The 19,199-nt window shown below is 56.9% G+C and overlaps 1 pseudogene; it reads right to left on the bottom strand.

Annotated features, from left to right (window-relative positions):
* Nucleotides 1-1,509: 1,509 nt before the first annotated feature.
* On the bottom strand, nucleotides 1,510-19,125 carry LOC128950583 (polyunsaturated fatty acid lipoxygenase ALOX15B-like; annotated as a pseudogene).
* Nucleotides 19,126-19,199: the final 74 nt, after the last annotated feature.

Below are 19,199 nucleotides of genomic sequence, written 5' to 3'. Positions count from 1 at the left end.
AACCCCAAAAATGGTCAGAGAAACCCCAAAAACGGGCACAGAAACCCCAAAAATGGGCAGAGAAACCCCAAAAATGGGCACAGAAACCCCAAAAATGGGCAGAGGAACCCCAAAAACGGGCACAGAAACCCCAAAAACGGGCACAGGAACCCCAAAAATGGGCAGAGGAACCCCAAAAACGGGCACAGAAACCCCAAAAACGGGCACAGAAACCCCAAAAATGGGCACAGAAACCCCAAAAATGGGCAGAGAAACCCCAAAAATGGTCAGAGAAACCCCAAAAATGGGCACAGAAACCCCAAAAATGGGCAGAGAAACCCCAAAAACGGGCACAGAAACCCCAAAAATGGTCAGAGAAACCCCAAAAACGGTCAGAGAAACCCCAAAAACGGGCACAGAAACCCCAAAAATGGGCAGAGAAACCCCAAAAATGGGAACAGAAACCCCAAAAATGGGCACAGAAACCCCAAAAATGGGCAGAGAAACCCCAAAAATGGGCACAGGAACCCCAAAAACGGTCAAAAGGGACACCCCAAAACCATCACAGGGACCCCAAAGTGTCAGCGAGAACCCAAAATGTTTGTACCCCAAAAAGGGTCAGAGGAACCCCAAAAGGGTCAGGGGAACCCCAAAAATGCCCCCCTGTGAGGATTTTTGGGGTCATTTTTGGGGTTTTTGGGGATTTTTGGGGTCCCTTTTCAGGTTTTCGGGGTTTCTGGGCTCGTTTTTGGGGTTTCTGGGGTTTTTGGGGTCATTTTTTGGGGTTTTTCAGGTCCTTTTTTTGGGGTTTTTGGGGTCCTTTTTGGGGGTTTTGGGGTCAGTTTTTGGGGTCATTTTTTGGGGTTTTTTGGGGTCATTTTTGGGGTTTTTGGGGTTTCTGGGGTTTTTGGGGTGGTTTTTCGGGTTTTTTGGGGTCATTTTTGGGGTTTTTGGGGTGGTTTTTGGGGTTTCTGGCTCACCTGGAGGGCCAGGGGCAGCATCTCCCCATTCTCATCCCCCGTTCCAGATCCTCCCCCATTTTTGGGGTTTCTGGGGTGGTTTTTGGGGTTTCTGGGGTTTTTGGGGTTTTTTGGGGTCATTTCTGGGGTTTTTGGGGTCGTTTTTGGGGTTTTTGGCTCACCTGGATGGCGAGGGGCTGCAGTTCCCCCATTTCAGATCCCCCCCATTTTTGGGGTTTTGGGGTCATTTTTGAGGTTTTGGGGGGTTTTGGGGTCACTTTTTGGGGTTTTTTGGGGTCATTTTTTGGGGTTTCTGGGGTTTTTGGGGTCATTTTTGAGGTTTTTGGGGTGATTTTTGGGGTTTCTGGCTCACCTGGATGGCGAGGGGCTGCATCTCCCTGTTTCAGATCCCCCCCGTTTTGGGGTTTTTTGGGGTTTTTGAGGTCGTTTTTTGGGGTTTCTGGGGTTTTTGGGGTGGTTTTTGGGGTTTCTGGGGTTTTGGGGTGGTTTTTGGGGTTTTTTGGGGTCATTTTTGGGGTTTTTGGGGTGGTTTTGGGGGTTTCGGGCTCACCTGGATGGCGAGGGGCAGCATCTCTCCGTCGGGGCGCTGGTGCAGCAGGCACAGGGGGGCGGCCACGAAGGTGGGGCGCCCGTCGATGGTGGCTGTGGGGAGCCCCTGCAGCACCCCATAATCGGCCAGGTACACGTTCCCTGCCTGGGGGGCACCCCGAAATCAGGGGGACCCCAAAATCCCAAAAAAAAAAAAAAGAAATTCTGTGAAAAAACGGCAAAATTCTGAAAAAAACCCCCAAAATTCTGCGAAAAAACCCCAAATTTTGGGAGAAAACCCCAAATCCCAGCACCCCATAATGGGCCAGGTAGACGTTCCCTGCCTGGGGGGCACCCCGAAATCAGGGGGACCCCAAAATCCCAAAAAAACCCCCCAAAATTCTGCGAAAAAACCCCAAAATTCTGCGAAATAACCCCAAAATTCTGCAAAAAAAAACCCCAAAATTCTGCTAAAAACCCCCAAATCTTGGGAGAAAACCCCAAATCCCAGCACCCCATAATGGGCCAGGTAAATGTTCCCTGCCTGGGGGGCACCCCGAAATCAGGGGGACCCTAAAATCCCAAAAAAAAAAAAAAAGAAATTCTGTGAAAAAACCCCAAAATTCTGCGAAAAAACCCCAAAATTCTGCGAAAAAACCCCAAATTTTGGGAGAAAACCCCAAATCCCAGCACCCCATAATGGGCCAGGTAAATGTTCCCTGCCTGGGGGGCACCCCGAAATCAGGGGGACCCCAAAATCCCAAAAAAACCCCCCAAAATTGTGTGAAAAAAACCCAAAATTCTGTGAAAACAAACCCCAAAATTCTGCGAAAAAAACCCAAATTTTGGGAGAAAACCCCAAATCCCAGCACCCCATAATGGGCCAGGTAAATGTTCCCTGCCTGGGGGGCACCCCGAAATCAGGGGGACCCCAAAATCCCAAAAAAAACCCCAAAATTCTGTGAAAAAACCCCAAAATTCTGCGAAAAAAACCCCCAAAATTCTGCGAAAAAAACCCAAATTTTGGGAGAAAACCCCAAATCCCAGCACCCCATAATGGGCCAGGTAAATGTTCCCTGCCTGGGGGGCACCCCGAAATCAGGGGGACCCCAAAATCCCAAAAAAAAAAAAAGAAATTCTGTGAAAAAACCCCAAAATTCTGCGAAAAAACCCCAAAATTCTGCGAAAAAAACCCCAAATTTTGGGAGAAAACCCCAAATCTCAGCACCCCATAATGGGCCAGGTAAATGTTCCCTGCCTGGGGGGCACCCCGAAATCAGGGGGACCCCAAAATCCCAAAAAAAACCCCCAAAATTCTGTGAAAAAACCCCAAAATTCTGCGAAATAACCCCAAAATTCTGCAAAAAAAAACCCCAAAATTCTGCTAAAAACCCCCAAATTTTGGGAGAAAACCCCAAATCCCAGCACCCCATAATGGGCCAGGTAAATGTTCCCTGCCTGGGGGGCACCCCGAAATCAGGGGGACCCCAAAATCCCAAAAAAACCCCCCAAAATTCTGCGAAAAAACCCCAAAATTCTGCGAAATAACCCCAAAATTCTGCAAAAAAAAAACCCCAAAATTCTGCTAAAAATCCCCAAATTTTGGGAGAAAACCCCAAATCCCAGCACCCCATAATGGGCCAGGTAAATGTTCCCTGCCTGGGGGGCACCCCGAAATCAGGGGGACCCCAAAATCCCAAAAAAAAACCCCCAAAATTCTGTGAAAAAACCCCAAAATTCTGCGAAAAAAACCCCCAAAATTCTGCGAAAAAAACCCAAATTTTGGGAGAAAACCCCAAATCCCAGCACCCCATAATGGGCCAGGTAGACGTTCCCTGCCTGGGGGGAACCCCGAAATCAGGGGGACCCCAAAATCCCAAAAAAAACCCCCAAAATTCTGTGAAAAAACCCCATAAATTTGGGGAAAACCCCAAAATTCTGTGAAAAAAACCCAAAAATTTGGGGAAAAAACCCAAAATTATGTGAAAAAAACCCCAAATCCCAGCACCCCATAATGGGCCGGGGACACCCCAAAATCAGGGGGACCCCAAAAAATGGGGGGTACTCCAAATCTGGGATCCCCCAAATAATGGGAAAACCCAAAATCCCACAAAAAAATCCCCAAATTTTGGTTTAAAAACCCCAAAAATTTGGGAAAAAAACCCCAAAATTCTGTGAAGAAACCCCAAATCCCGACACCCCAAAATCAGATGGACCCCAAAAATTGGGGGTACCCCTGGTGTCACCTCCATCTCCTGCCTCAGGGACGTCCCTGTCCCCAAATTCGGGGCCACCATAGGCTCAGAGTTTGGGGTTTTTGGGGTTTTTTCGGGATTTTTGGGGTTTTTTGGGGTTTGAATTTGGGGTTTTTAGGGTTTTTTGGGGTTTTTGAGGTGTTTGTTGATGTCCCTCACCTCCATCTCCTGGCTCAGGTCTGTCCCTGTCCCCAAGGTCGGTGCCACCATGTCCCCGGTGACCGGGAAGTTGGGGATGGTTTATTTGGGGTTGTTTATGGGATTTTGGGGAGTTTACGGGGTTTTGACATTTCTGCGGTATTTTGGGGTGGGGTTTGGGGATTTTGGGGTGAATTTTATGGATTTTAGGGTCTCTCACCTCCATCTCCTGCCTCAGGGTTGTCCCTGTCCCCAGGCTCGGTGCCACCATGTCCCCGGTGACCGGGAAGTTGGGGATGGTTTATTTGGAGTTGTTTATGGGATTTGGGGGTTTTGGGGGTATTTTGGGGCCGTTTTTGGGGTTTTTGGGGTGATTTTTATGGATTTTGGGGTGATTTTTAGGGTTTTTGGTGTCCCTCACCTCCATCTCCTGGCTCAGGTCTGTCCCTGTCCCCAAGGTTGGTGCCACCATGTCCCCGGTGACCGGGAAGTTGGGGATGGTTTATTTGGGGTTGTTTATGGGATTTGGGGGTTTTTGGGGTATTTTGGGGCCATTTTTGGGGTTTTTGGGGTGATTTTTATGGATTTTGGGGTGATTTTTAGGGTTTTTGGTGTCCCTCACCTCCATCTCGCGCTGCAGGTCGGTCCCTGTCCCCAAACTCGGTGCCACCATGTCCCCGGTGACCGGGAAGTTGGGGATGGTTTATTTGGGGTTGTTTATGGGATTTTGGGGTGTTTACGGGGTTTTGACATTTCTGCGGTATTTTGGGGTGGGGTTTTGGGATTTTGGGGTGAATTTTATGGATTTTAGGGTCTCTCACCTCCATCTCCTGCCTCAGGTCTGTCCCTGTCCCCAAGGTCGGTGCCACCATGTCCCCGGTGACCGGGAAGTTGGGGATGGTTTATTTGGGGTTGTTTATGGGATTTGGGGGTTTTTGGGGTATTTTGGGGCCGTTTTTGGGGGTTTTGGGGTGATTTTTATGGATTTTGGGGTGATTTTTAGGGTTTTAGGATCCCTCACCTCCATCTCGCGCTGCAGGTCGGTCCCTGTCCCCAAACTCGGTGCCACCATGTCCCCGGTGACCGGGAAGTTGGGGGGCAGGCGGCGGCAGCGGCGCAGCAGGACGGGGTTCACCCCGCTCAGGAACTGCTCCCCGAAAAACGCGTCCGACTGCCAGTGCCGCACCACGTACTCTGGGGACACCATTGGGGACATTGTTGGGGACATTTTTGAGATTTTGGGGACATTGGGGGAATTGAGGGGATTGGGGACATTGGGGACATTGGGGACATTGAGAACATTGGGGACATTGGGGGACATTTGGAACATTGGGAACCCAATGCTCCGCAGTGTCCCCAGTGTCCCCCCAATGTCCCCAATGTCCCCAAATGTCCCCAATATCCCCAATGCCCCAATCCCCCCAATCCCCCCAACGTCCCCATTGTCCCCACTGTCCCCACTGTTCCCAATGTCCCCAATGTCCCCAAATCCCCCAATCCCCCCATTGTCCCCAATGTCCCCAAATCCCTGCAATGCCCACACTGTCCCCAATGTCCCCAATGACCTCCAATGTCTCTCAATGTCCCCAATGTCCCTGATGTCCCTCAATCCCCCAATATCCCCAAATGTCCCCAATCCCCCAATGCCAACAGTATCCGCAATCCTCCCCAATGTCCCCAACGCCCGCAATGTCCCCAGTGTCCTCAATGTCCCCAATGCCCCAATCCCCCCATTGTCCCCACTGTCCCCAATCCCCCCAATGTCCCCATTGTCCCCACTGTCCCCACTGTCCCCAATGTCCCCAATTCCCCCACTGTCCCCAATGTCCCCAATGTCCCCAATGTCCCCAATCCCCCCATTGTCCCCATTGTCCCCACTGTCCCCAATGTCCCCAATTCCCCCACTGTCCCCAATGTCCCCAGTGTCCCCAATCCGCCCAATGTCTCCAATCCCCGCAACGTCCCCAATCCCCCCAATGTCCCCACTGTCCCCAATGTCCCCAATCCCCCCACTGTCCCCATTGTCCCCAGTGTCTCCAATCCCCCCAACCCCCCCAATGTCCCCGCTGTCCCCAGTGTCCCCGCTGGTGTCCCCACCGGTGACGGGCGTGTGGAAGCAGCGGAACACTCGCGTCATCGCCTCCACGCTGGGCCACGAGCTGGGCCTGGCCAGGAACCCGCGGAGCTTGGCCTCCAGATTGCTGGGGACAGCAATGGGGACAGGGGGGACAGCAATGGGGACACCAACGGGGACAGTGGGGACAGTGGGGACATCAATGGGGACACTGGGGACATCAATGGGGACACCAATGGGGACAGTGGGGACAGTGGGGACATCAATGGGGACACCAATGGGGACATCAATGGGGACACTGGGGACATCAATGGGGACATTGGGGACATCAATGGGGACATCAATGGGGACATTGGGGGGATTGGGGACATTGGGGGGATTGGGGACAGTGGGGACATCAATGGGGACAGTGGGGACATTGGGGACATCAATGGGGACATCAATGGGGACATCAATGGGGACAGTGGGGACAGTGGGGACATCAATGGGGACACTGGGGACATCAATGGGGACACCAATGGGGACATCAATGGGGACATTGGGGGAATTGGGGACATTGGGGGGATTGGGGACAGTGGGGACATCAATGGGGACAGTGGGGACATCAATGGGGACACCAATGGGGACAGCAATGGGGACACTGGGGACATCAATGGGGACATTGGGGACATCAATGGGGACATCAATGGGGACAGTGGGGGGATTGGGGACATTGGGGGGATTGGGGACATTGGGGACACTGAGGGGATATTGGGGGGATTGGGGACATCAATGGGGACATTGGGGACAGTGGGAAAAATTGGGAAAAAATGAGATTGGGGGCATTGGGGACATTGGGGGGATTTGGGACATTGGGGACAGTGGGGACAGTGGGGACAGTGGGGACAATGGGGACATCAATGGGGACAGTGGGGTCAATAGGGGGATTGGGGACATTGGGGGACATTGGGGACAGCGGGGACAGTGGGGACAGTGGGGACATTGGGGGGGATTAGGGGACAGTGGGGATGTTGGGGACATTGGGGACATTTGGGGACCGTGGGGACAGTGGGGGACACTGGGGACACTGGGGACATTGGGGTCCTGCTGGACATCGGTGTCACACGGATAGTACAGGGACAGGAGGGAGGTGACAAACCTGGGGACATCAGTGGGGACATTGGGGACATTTTTGGGATTTGGGGGATTTTGGGATGTTGGGGACATTGGGACACTGGGGGGACACTGGGAAAAATGGGGGGAAATTGGGAAAAAATGGGATTGGGGGCATTGGGGACATTGGGGACAGTGGGGACAATGGGGGAGGGCGTGGGCAGGGCCAGGTTTAGGGTCAGGGGTCAGAGAGGGGTCAGTGAGGGGAGGGTCAGCGGTCAGTGGTCACTCAGTGGTCACTCAGTGGTCACTCAGTGGTCACTCATTGGTCACTCAGTGGTCACTCAGGGTCACTCAGGGGTCACTCAGTGGTCACTCAGGGTCATCCATTGGTCACTCAGTGGTCACTCACGGATGGTCAGGGATGGTCAGGGATGGTCAGTGGTCACTCAGTGGTCACTCAGTGGTCACTCAGTGGTCACTCAGTGGTCAGTGGTCACTCACAGATGGTCAGGGATGGTCAGTGGTCACTCAGGGTCACTCAGTGGTCACTCAGTGATCAGTGGTCACTCAGTGGTCACTCAGGGATGGTCAGGGATGGTCAGGGATGGTCAGTGGTCACTCAGTGGTCACTCAGTGGTCACTCAGTGGTCACTCAGGGTCATCCATTGGTCACTCAGTGGTCACTCACGGATGGTCAGGGATGGTCAGGGATGGTCAGCGGTCACTCAGTGGTCACTCAGTGGTTACTCAGGGGTCACTGGTTAGTCCATGGTTACTCAGGGGTCGCTCAGTGGTCAGTGGTCACTCAGGGATGGTCAGGGATGGTCAGGGATGGTCAGTGGTCACTCAGTGGTCACTCAGGGATGGTCAGTGGTCACTCAGTGGTCACTCAATGGTCACTCAGGGTCACTCAATGGTCACTCAGGGTCACTCAGGGTCACTCAGGGTCACTCAGGGGTCACTCAGGGTCACTCAGCGGTCAGTGGTCACTCAGTGGTCACTCAGGGTCACTCAGTGGTCACTCAGGGATGGTCAGTGGTCACTCAGGGTCACTCAGCGGTCAGTGGTCACTCAGTGGTCACTCAGGGTCACTCAGTGGTCAGTGGTCACTCAGTGGTCACTCAGGGATGGTCAGTGGTCACTCAGGGTCAGTGGTCACTCAGGGATGGTCAGTGGTCACTCAGTGGTCACTCAGAGTCACTCAGTGGTCACTCAGTGGTCACTCAGGGTCATCCACTGGTCACTCAGTGGTCACTCAGGGGTCAGTGGTCACTCAGGGATGGTCAGTGGTCACTCAGTGGTCACTCAGAGTCACTCAGTGGTCACTCAGTGGTCACTCAGTGGTCACTCAGGGGTCAGTGGTCACTCAGTGGTCAGTTGGTCACTCAGTGGTCACTCAGTGGTCACTCAGGGTCACTCAGTGGTCACTCAGGGTCACTCAGGGTCACTCAGTGGTCACTCAGGGTCATCCAGTGGTCACTCAGTGGTCACTCAGGGGTCACTCAGGGGTCACTCAGGGTCACTCAGTGGTCACTCAGTGGTCACTCAGTGGTCACTCAGGGTCACTCAGTGGTCAGTGGTCACTCAGGGTCACTCAGGGTCACTCAGCGGTCAGTGGTCACTCAGGGATGGTCAGTGGTCACTCAGTGGTCAGTGGTCACTCAGTGGTCACTCAGGGTCACTCAGTGGTCACTCAGTGGTCACTCAGGGATGGTCAGTGGACACTCAGGGTCACTCAGGGTCACTCAGCGGTCAGTGGTCACTCAGGGTCACTCAGGGTCACTCAGGGTCAGCAGTCACTCAGCGGTCAGTGGTCACTCAGGGTCACTCAGGGTCACTCAGGGTCACTCAGTGGTCACTCAGGGTCAGTGGTCACTCAGGGATGGTCAGTGGTCACTCAGCGGTCAGTGGTCACTCAGGGTCACTCAGGGTCACTCAGGGTCACTCAGCGGTCAGTGGTCACTCAGTGGTCACTCAGGGTCACTCAGTGGTCACTCAGGGTCAGTGGTCACTCAGGGATGGTCAGTGGTCACTCAGCGGTCAGTGGTCACTCAGTGGTCACTCAGGGTCACTCAGGGTCAGGGGTCACTCAGGGTCACTCAGTGGTCACTCAGGGTCACTCAGCGGTCAGTGGTCACTCAGGGATGGTCAGTGGTCACTCAGGGTCAGTGGTCACTCAGGGTCAGTGGTCACTCAGTGGTCACTCAGTGGTCACTCAGCGGTCAGTGGTCACTCAGGGATGGTCAGTGGTCACTCAGGGTCACTCAGGGTCACTCAGTGGTCACTCAGGGTCACTCAGGGTCAGTGGTCACTCAGGGTCACTCAGGGATGGTCAGTGGTCACTCAGTGGTCACTCAGGGTCACTCAGGGATGGTCAGGGGTCACTCAGCGGTCAGTGGTCACTCAGGGATGGTCAGGGGTCACTCAGGGTCACTCAGGGATGGTCAGTGGTCACTCAGTGGTCACTCAGGGTCACTCAGTGGTCACTCAGTGGTCACTCAGTGGTCACTCAGGGATGGTCAGTGGTCACTCAGGGTCACTCAGGGTCAGGGGTCACTCAGGGTCACTCAGGGATGGTCAGTGGTCACTCAGCGGTCAGTGGTCACTCAGGGATGGTCAGTGGTCACTCAGGGTCACTCAGGGATGGTCAGTGGTCACTCAGGGATGGTCAGTGGTCACTCAGGGTCAGTGGTCACTCAGTGGTCACTCAGGGATGGTCAGTGGTCACTCAGGGATGGTCAGGGGTCACTCAGTGGTCAGTGGTCACTCAGGGTCACTCAGGGTCACTCAGGGTCACTCAGGGTCAGGGGTCACTCACGCGGCGCTCCCTCTCAGGTAGAAGGCCGAGGCCTTGGCCCAGCTGTAGCTCAGGTCGGGGTCCAGCGGCGTCCCCAGGGGCAGCGCCCAGGGCAGCCCGGGGGCAAACGGGGCCAACCTGGGACAGAGACACACCTGGGACACCTGGGCACACCTGGGCACACCTGGGACACCTAGGCACACCTGGGACACACCTGGGACAGGGACACACCTGGGACACCTGGGCACACCTGGGACACCTGGGCACACCTGGGACAGAGACACACCTGGGACACCTGGGCACACCTGGGCACACCTGGGACAGACACACCTGGGCACACCTGGGCACACCTGGGACACACCTGGGCACACCTGGGACAGACACACCTGGGCACACCTGGGCACACCTGGGCACACCTGGGACACCTAGGCACACCTGGGACACACCTGGGACAGGGACACACCTGGGACACCTGGGCACACCTGGGACACCTGGGCACACCTGGGACAGAGACACACCTGGGACACCTGGGCACACCTGGGCACACCTGGGACAGACACACCTGGGCACACCTGGGCACACCTGGGACACACCTGGGACACCTGGGCACACCTGGGACACCTGGGCACGCCTGGGACACCTGGGCACACCTGGGACAGACACACACCTGGGCACACCTGGGCACACCTGGGACACCTGGGCACACCTGGGACAGACACACACCTGGGCACACCTGGGCACACCTGGGCACACCTGGGCACACCTGGGACAGACACACACCTGGGCACACCTGGGCACACCTGGGACACCTGGGCACACCTGGGACACCTGGGCACACCTGGGACAGTGCACCTGGGACAGAGACACACCTGGGCACACCTGGGCACACCTGGGACAGACACACACCTGGGCACACCTGGGCACACCTGGGACAGAGACACACCTGGGACAGAGACACACCTGGGCACACCTGGGCACACCTGGGACAGAGACACACCTGGGCACACCTGGGCACACCTGGGCACACCTGGGCACACCTGGGACAGACACACACCTGGGCACACCTGGACACACCTGGGCACACCTGGGCACACCTGGGCACACCCGGGACAGACACACACCTGGGCACACCTGGGCACACCTGGGCACACCTGGGCACACCTGGGACAGTGCACCTGGGACAGAGACACACCTGGGCACACCTGGGCACACCTGGGACAGACACACACCTGGGCACACCTGGGCACACCTGGGCACACCTGGACACACCTGGGACAGAGACACACCTGGGACACCTGGGCACACCTGGGCACACCTGGGGACACCTGGGGACACCTGGGCACACCTGGGCACACCTGGGACAGTGCACCTGGGACAGACACACACCTGGGCACACCTGGGCACACCTGGGGACACCTGGGACACACCTGGGCACACCTGGGCACACCTGGGACAGACACACACCTGGACACACCTGGGACACACCTGGGCACACCTGGGACAGAGACACACCTGGGACAGAGACACACCTGGGCACACCTGGGCACACCTGGGACAAACACACACCTGGGCACACCTGGGCACACCTGGGCACACCTGGGACAGAGACACACCTGGGACAGAGACACACCTGGGCACACCTGGGCACACCTGGGACAAACACACACCTGGGCACACCTGGGCACACCTGGGCACACCTGGGACAGAGACACACCTGGGACAGAGACACACCTGGGCACACCTGGGCACACCTGGGACAGAGACACACCTGGGCACACCTGGGACAGAGACACACCTGGGCACACCTGGGCACACCTGGGACACCTGGGACAGAGACACACCTGGGCACACCTGGGACAGAGACACACCTGGGCACACCTGGGCACACCTGGGACAGTGCACCTGGGACAGAGACACACCTGGGCACACCTGGGCACACCTGGGCACACCTGGGACAGAGACACACCTGGGCACACCTGGGCACACCTGGGACACACCTGGGACACACAGACACACCTGGGCACACCTGGGACAGAGAGACACCTGGGCACACCTGGGACACACCTGGGGACACCTGGGCACACCTGGGCACACCTGGGGTCATTGGGGACACACCTGGGACACACTTGGGACATGCAGACACACCTGGGACACACCTGAGCACACCTGGGACACACCTGGGATAGGTGGGGACACACAGACACAGCTGGGACAGACAGCACACCTGGGACACACCTGGGACACACAGACACGCTTGGGACAGACACACAGGCACACCTGGGACACACCTGGGACACACCTGGGGACACACAGACACACTTGGGACAGACACACAGGCACACCTGAGTGCACCTGGGACACACCTGGGACACACAGACACACCTGGGTGAGAGCACCTGGGCACACCTGGGCACACCTGGTCACACACACACACAGACACACACACACACCTGTCAGTGTCACACACACACTCACACCGGTACATGTCACACACACCTGTAGGTGACAATGTCACCCGCCCCTCACCTGTAGCGCCGCCGCTGTTGCACCAGGTGTCACACACACACCTGGCAGTGTCACACACACACCTGCAGGTGACAATGTCACCCGCCCCTTACCTGTAGCGCCGCCGCTGTTGCACCAGGTGTCACACACACACCTGGCAGTGTCACACACACACCTGCAGGTGACAATGTCACCCGCCCCTTACCTGTAGCGCCGCCGCTGTTGCACCAGGTGTCACACACACACCTGGCAGTGTCACACACACACCTGTAGGTGACAATGTCACCCGCCCCTCACCTGTAGCGCCGCCGCTGTTGCACCAGGTGTCACACACACCTGGCAGTGTCACACACACACCTGTAGGTGACAATGTCACCCGCCCCTCACCTGTAGCGCCGCCGCTGTTGCACCAGGTGTCACACACACCTGGCAGTGTCACACACACACCTGCAGGTGACAATGTCACCCGCCCCTCACCTGTAGCGCCGCCGCTGTTGCACCAGGTGTCACACACACACCTGGCAGTGTCACACACACACCTGCAGGTGACAATGTCACCCGCCCCTTACCTGTAGCGCCGCCGCTGTTGCACCAGGTGTCACACACACACCTGGCAGTGTCACACACACACCTGTAGGTGACAATGTCACCCGCCCCTCACCTGTAGCGCCGCCGCTGTTGCACCAGGTGTCACACACACACCTGGCAGTGTCACACACACACCTGTAGGTGACAATGTCACCCGCCCCTTACCTGTAGCGCCGCCGCTGTTGCACCAGGTGTCTCCGGCGCTGTCTCTGCAGCCGCGGGTGTCGCTCCATGGCCGGCGTGGTGGCTGCGGGGACACCGCGGCACAGGTGTGGCACAGGTGCGTCCCCAGTGTCCCCAGGTGTGTCCCCAGGTGTGTCCCCAATGTCCCCAGGTGTCCCCAATGTCCCCAGGTGTGTCCCCAATGTCCCCAATGTCCCCAGGTGTGTCCCAGGTGTGTCCCCAGGTGTGTCCCCAATGTCCCCAGGTGTCCCCAATGTCCCCAGGTGTGTCCCAGGTGTGTCCCCAATGTCCCCAGGTGTGTCCCAGGTGTGTCCCCACTGTCCCCAATGTCCCCAGGTGTGTCCCAGGTGTGTCCCCAATGTCCCCAGGTGTGTCCCAGGTGTGTCCCCAATGTCCCCAATGTCCCCAGGTGTGTCCCCAGGTGTGTACCCAGGTGTGTCCCCAGGTGTGTCCCCGATGTCCCCAATGTCCCCAGGTGTGTCCCCAGGTGTGTCCCCACTGTCCCCAGGTGTCCCCAATGTCCCCAGGTGTGTCCCAGGTGTGTCCCCAATGTCCCCAGGTGTCCCCAATGTCCCCAGGTGTGTCCCAGGTGTGTCCCCAATGTCCCCAGGTGTCCCCAATGTCCCCAGGTGTGTCCCAGGTGTGTCCCCAATGTCCCCAGGTGTCCCCAATGTCCCCAGGTGTGTCCCCAGGTGTGTCCCCAATGTCCCCAATGTCCCCAGGTGTGCCCACCTGTGCCCTCGGGCAGCTCCCAGGTGCCGAACCCCTCCAGCCATCGATAGCACGGGAAGTGGAAGGGGCCCAGGTGAGTGACGTCATCGGGGTCACCTGCGGGGACACGGGGTCACCTTGGGGTGACGTCACCTGTACTGGCACAGGGGTCATCTGTGGGGGTGATGTCACCTGTACTGGCACAGGTGTCACCTGGGGGTGACGTCACCTGTACTTACACAAGTGTGTGATGTCACCTGTACTGGCACAGGTGTGACCTGTGGGACTGATGTCACCTGTGCTGACACAGGTGCGTGATGTCACCTGTACTAACACAAGTGTGTGATGTCACCTGTACTGGCACAGATGTCACCTGGGGGTGACGTCACCTGTACTTACACAAGTGTGTGATGTCACCTGTACTGGCACAGGTGTGACCGGTGGGACTGATGTCACCTGTGCTGACACAGGTGCGTGATGTCACCTGTACTAACACAAGTGTGTGATGTCACCTGTACTGGCACAGGTGTCACCTGGGGGTGACGTCACCTGTACTGGCACAGGTGTGTGATGTCACCTGTACTGGCACAGGTGTCACCTGTGGGGCTGATGTCACTTGTGCCATCAGTGTCACCTGTGCCATCACAGTGTCACCTGCGTGATCACAGTGTTACCTGTGGGGATGACATCACCTGTGCCATCACAGGTATCACTTGTAGGTGACATCACCTGTGCCATCACAGTGTTATCTGTACCACCACAGTGTCACCTGTGCCCTCAGTGTCACCTGTGCCATCAATATCACCTGTACCACCACAGTGTCACCTGTGCCATCAGCGTCACCTGTGCCATCACAATGTCACCTGTGCCATCAGTGTCACCTGTGCCATCAGTGCCATCTGTGCCATCACAATGTCACCTGTGCCATCAGTGCCACCTGTGCCATCACAATGTCACCTGTGCCATCAGTGTCACCTGTGCCCTCAGTGTCACCTGTGCCATCAGTGTCACCTGTGCCATCACAATGTCACCTGTGCCATCAGTGCCACCTGTGCTATCAGTGTCACCTGTGCCATCAGTGTCACCTGTGCCCTCAGTGTCACCTGTGCCATCACAATGTCACCTGTGCTATCAGTGCCACCTGTGCCATCACAGTGTCACCTGTGCCATCACAATGTCACCTATGCTATCAGTGTCACCTGTGCCATCAGTGTCACCTGTGCCATCAGTGTCACCTGTGCCATCACAATGTCACCTGTGCCATCAGTGCCACCTGTGCCATCAGTGTCACCTGTGCCATCAGTGCCACCTGTGCCATCACAGTGCCACCTGTGCCCTCACCTTCGCTGTCATCGCCGACGTCACCGATGTCACCTGTGCCATCCTCCGGCTCCTCCTCCTCCTCCTCTGGCTCCTCCTCCTCCTCCGGCTCCTCCTCCAAGGTGTCACCTGTCCCCTCCTCGTTGTCACCTGTCCCCTCCTCGTTGTCACCTGTCCCCTCCTCCTCCTCGTCCTCTTCCTCCTCTTCCTCCTCCTCCTCCTCCTCCTCGCTGTCCTCGCTGTCCCCAGCGCTGTCCTCGCTGTCCGAGGTGTCGGGGCTGTCCCCAGGTGTGTCCCCAGGTGTGTCCCCAGGTGTGTCCCCGCGCTGTCCCCACACGGTGACGCTCTCCAGGTACCAGGAGCTCTCGGGGAGGCCCCCGCAGGGCCCCTTGTGCACCTGGAGCAGCAGGAGGCGCCCCAGGGGACGGGGGACGGGGACACGGTACTCTGTCACCTGTATGGGGACAAAACAGTGTCACCTGTGTCACCGTCATGGTCATGGTGTCACCTGTGTCACCTGCATGACTGTCATTGGAGATGTTGTCACTGTCACGGTCTCACCTGTGTCACACTCATTGTGTCACCTGTGTGAATGCCATTGTGTCTCCTGTGTCACCGTCACTGTATCACCTGTGTCACTCTCATTGCGTCACCTGTGTCACCTGTGTGACTGTCATTGGGGACAGGGACACTGTGTCACTGTCACTGTCATTGTGTCACCTGTGTCACTGTCACTGTGTCACTGTCACTGTGTCACTGTCACTGTGCACCTGGAGCAGCAGGAGGCGCCCCAGGGGACGGGGGACAGGGACAGGGTACTCTGTCACCTGTATGGGGACAAAACAGTGTCACCTGTGTCACTGTCACGGTCATGGTGTCACCTGTGTCACTGTCACTGTGTCAGCTGTGTCACTCTCATTGTGTCACTCTGTCACTGTCACTGTGTCACCTGTATGACAGTCACTGTCACTGTCATTGTGTCACCTGTGTCACTGTCATTGTGCCACCTGTGTCACCTGTGTCACTGTCACTGTGTCACCTGTGTCACCTGTGTGTGTCACTGCCATTGTGTCACCTGTGTCACCTGTGTCACTGCCACCTGTGTCACCTATGTGACTGTCATTGGGGACATTGTCACCTGTGTCAGTGTCACTGTGTCATTGTCACTGTGCACCTGGAGGAGCAGGAGGCGCCCCAGGGGACAGGGGACACACACCTGGTACTCTGTCACCTGTATGGGGACAACAGAACGTCACCTGTCCCACCGCTGTCACCATGGCTGTGCCACCATTGTCACCATCGCTGTGTCACCGCTGTCACCATTGCAGCGTCACCGTTGTCACCATGGCTGTGTCACCATTGTCACCGTCGCTGTCACCATCACCAGGCCATCGTTGTCACCACTGCTGAGCCACCATTGCAGTGTCACCGTTGCCACCTCTGCTCTGTCACCGTTGCCACCATTGCAGTGTCACCGCTGTCACCTTTGCTGTGTCACCACTGCCACCACCACCAGGCCACCGTCACCACCGTGCCAGCGCTGTCACCTCGCCGTGCCACCACCGCCACCGTGCCACTGTCACCACCGCCACCTCTGGGGAACAATGTCACCATTGTCGCCGTTATTGTCACGGTGTCACCATTGTCATCATTGTCACTACCACAGTGCCACCATTGTCACCATCCCTGTGCCACCCTGACACCATTGTCACCATTGCTGTGCCACCATTGTCACCTCCATTGTGTCACCATTGTCACCTCCACCGTGTCACCATTGTCGCCATCGCTGTGTCACCATTGTCATGATTGCCACCTCCGTTGTGTCACCTGTCACCATTGCCACCGCCATTGCGTCACCACTGTCACCATCACTGTGTCACCATAGCCGCCATCACTGTGTCATCACTGTGTCACCATTGTCACCATTGTCACCTCCATTTTGTCCCCATTGTCACCTCCCTTGTGGCACCATTGTCACCACTGTTCCCTCCATTGTGTCACCATTGCCACCACCTCTGTGTCACCATTTTCACCTCCATTGTGACACCATGGTCACCATCATTGTGTCACCACCGTCACCATCACTGTGTCACCATTGTCCCCTCCATTGTGTCACCATTGTCACCTCCATTGTGACACCATTGTCACCATCATTGTGTCACCACCGTCACCATCACTGTGTCACCATTGTCCCCTCCATTGTGTCACCATTGTCACCATTGCTGTGTCACCATTGTCACCATCATTGTCACCGCCATTGTGTCACCATTGTCCCCACCACTGTGTCACCGTTGTCACCATCGCTGTGTCACCATTGTCACCATCACTGTGTCACCATTGTCACCCCCATTGTGTCACCATTGTCACCATTACTGTGTCACCATTGTCACCATTGTCACCATCATTGTGTCACCGCAGTGACAATCATTGTGCCACCATTGTCACCTCCATTGTGCCACCATTGTCACCTCCATTTTGTTCTCTCTATTGTGTCACCATTGTGTCCCCTCCATTTTGTCACCGCTGTCCCCTCCCTTGTGTCACCATTGCCACCTCTATTTTGTCCCCTCCATGTCGTCACCGCTGCCACCCCCGCCGTGTCCCCATTGTCCCCTGCCCCGCCCGGCCGTGGTGGCGCCACCCTCGTGTCCCCGTCGTGTCCCCATCGTGTCCCCAGGGCCACCCACGCGCTGTCACCTGGCCCGGCCACGCCCTGGCTGCCACCTCTGCAGTGTCACCTGCTGTCCCCTCCCCCCCCTCAGCCCCTTCTTGGGGACATTTGGGGACATTTCGGGACCCCTGGGGCCATTTTTGGGGAGGGGGGAGGTTGGGACATGGAGCCCACCACAAATGTCCCAAAAACGTCCCCAAAATGTCCTCGAATCCCCGCAAAATGTCCCCAAATCACCCCCAAATGTCCCCAAATCCCTCAAAATGTCCCCAAACCCCCCCAAAATGTCCCCAAACTCCCTCAAATGTCCCCAAATCCCACCCAAGTGTCCCCAAATCCCTTGAAATGTCCGCTAAAGTCCCCAAATGTCCCCAAATATTCCCCAAATGTCCCCAAATCCCCTCAACCACACCCAAATGCCCCCAAATCCCCCCCAAACGTCCCCAAATCCCCCCAAAACGTCCCCAAATCCAACCAAATCTCCCCCAAATCCCCTCAACCCCCACAAAGTCCCCAAATCCCCCCAAATGTCCCCAAATTCTCCTCACTTGCCCCCAGCCCCCCCAAAATGTCCCCAGGAGCCTCCCAAATGTCCCAATGTCCCCAAATCCCACCCAGATGCCTCCAAATGTCCCCAAACCCCACAAAATGTCCCCAAATCCCCACAAAATGTCCCCAAATATGGCCCAAGTGTCCCCAAATCCCCCCAAATGTCCCCAAATCCCCACAAATGCGCCCCAAACTCCCTCGAATCCCCCCAAAATCCCCTCGAGTCCCCCCCAAAATGCCCCCAAATTCCCTAAATCCCCCTCAATCGCCCCCCAACCCCCCAAAATGCGGCCCAAACCTTCCAAAATGTCCCCAAATCCCCTCCGAATGTCCCCAAACGTCCCTAAATCCCCCTCAAGCGTTCCAAACCCCCCCAAATCGCCCCCAACCCCCCCAAAATGTCCCTAAATCCCCCCCGAATGTCCCCAAACGTCCCTAAATCCCCCTCAAGCGTTCCCAACCCCCCCAAATCACCCCCAAATCGCCCCAAATCGCCCCCAAACCCCCCAAAATGTCCCTAAATCTCCTCCGTCCCCTCCGCCCCCTCAGCCGCCCCCTCAGCCGCCCGTTCCCCCCGCTGTCTCTCACCGCCCCGCATTGGAAGTCGGGTCCCCAGCGGTCCAGCGCGGTCCTGGCGCTGCTGCCGCGGCTCCCCACGAGCGTCACGGCGATGGCGTCGCTGGTGCCGGCGCCGGGAGCGCTGCCGGTGCGGACCCGCACCCGGTAAGCGGCCATGGCAATGGCGGTGTCGCTCTCCCCTCACGGTGATTGACGCGGGGAGGAGCCAATGGCGGCGGGGCTCACGCGCCGCCCGGCCAATGAGAGC

The sequence above is a fragment of the Melozone crissalis genome, unplaced genomic scaffold (genome assembly GCF_028551555.1).
Source record: "Melozone crissalis strain CALT ecotype California unplaced genomic scaffold, PUWL_Pcris_2 ptg000738l_1, whole genome shotgun sequence".
Lineage (NCBI taxonomy): Eukaryota > Metazoa > Chordata > Aves > Passeriformes > Passerellidae > Melozone > Melozone crissalis.
This window is presented reverse-complemented; position numbering and strand designations above follow the sequence as displayed.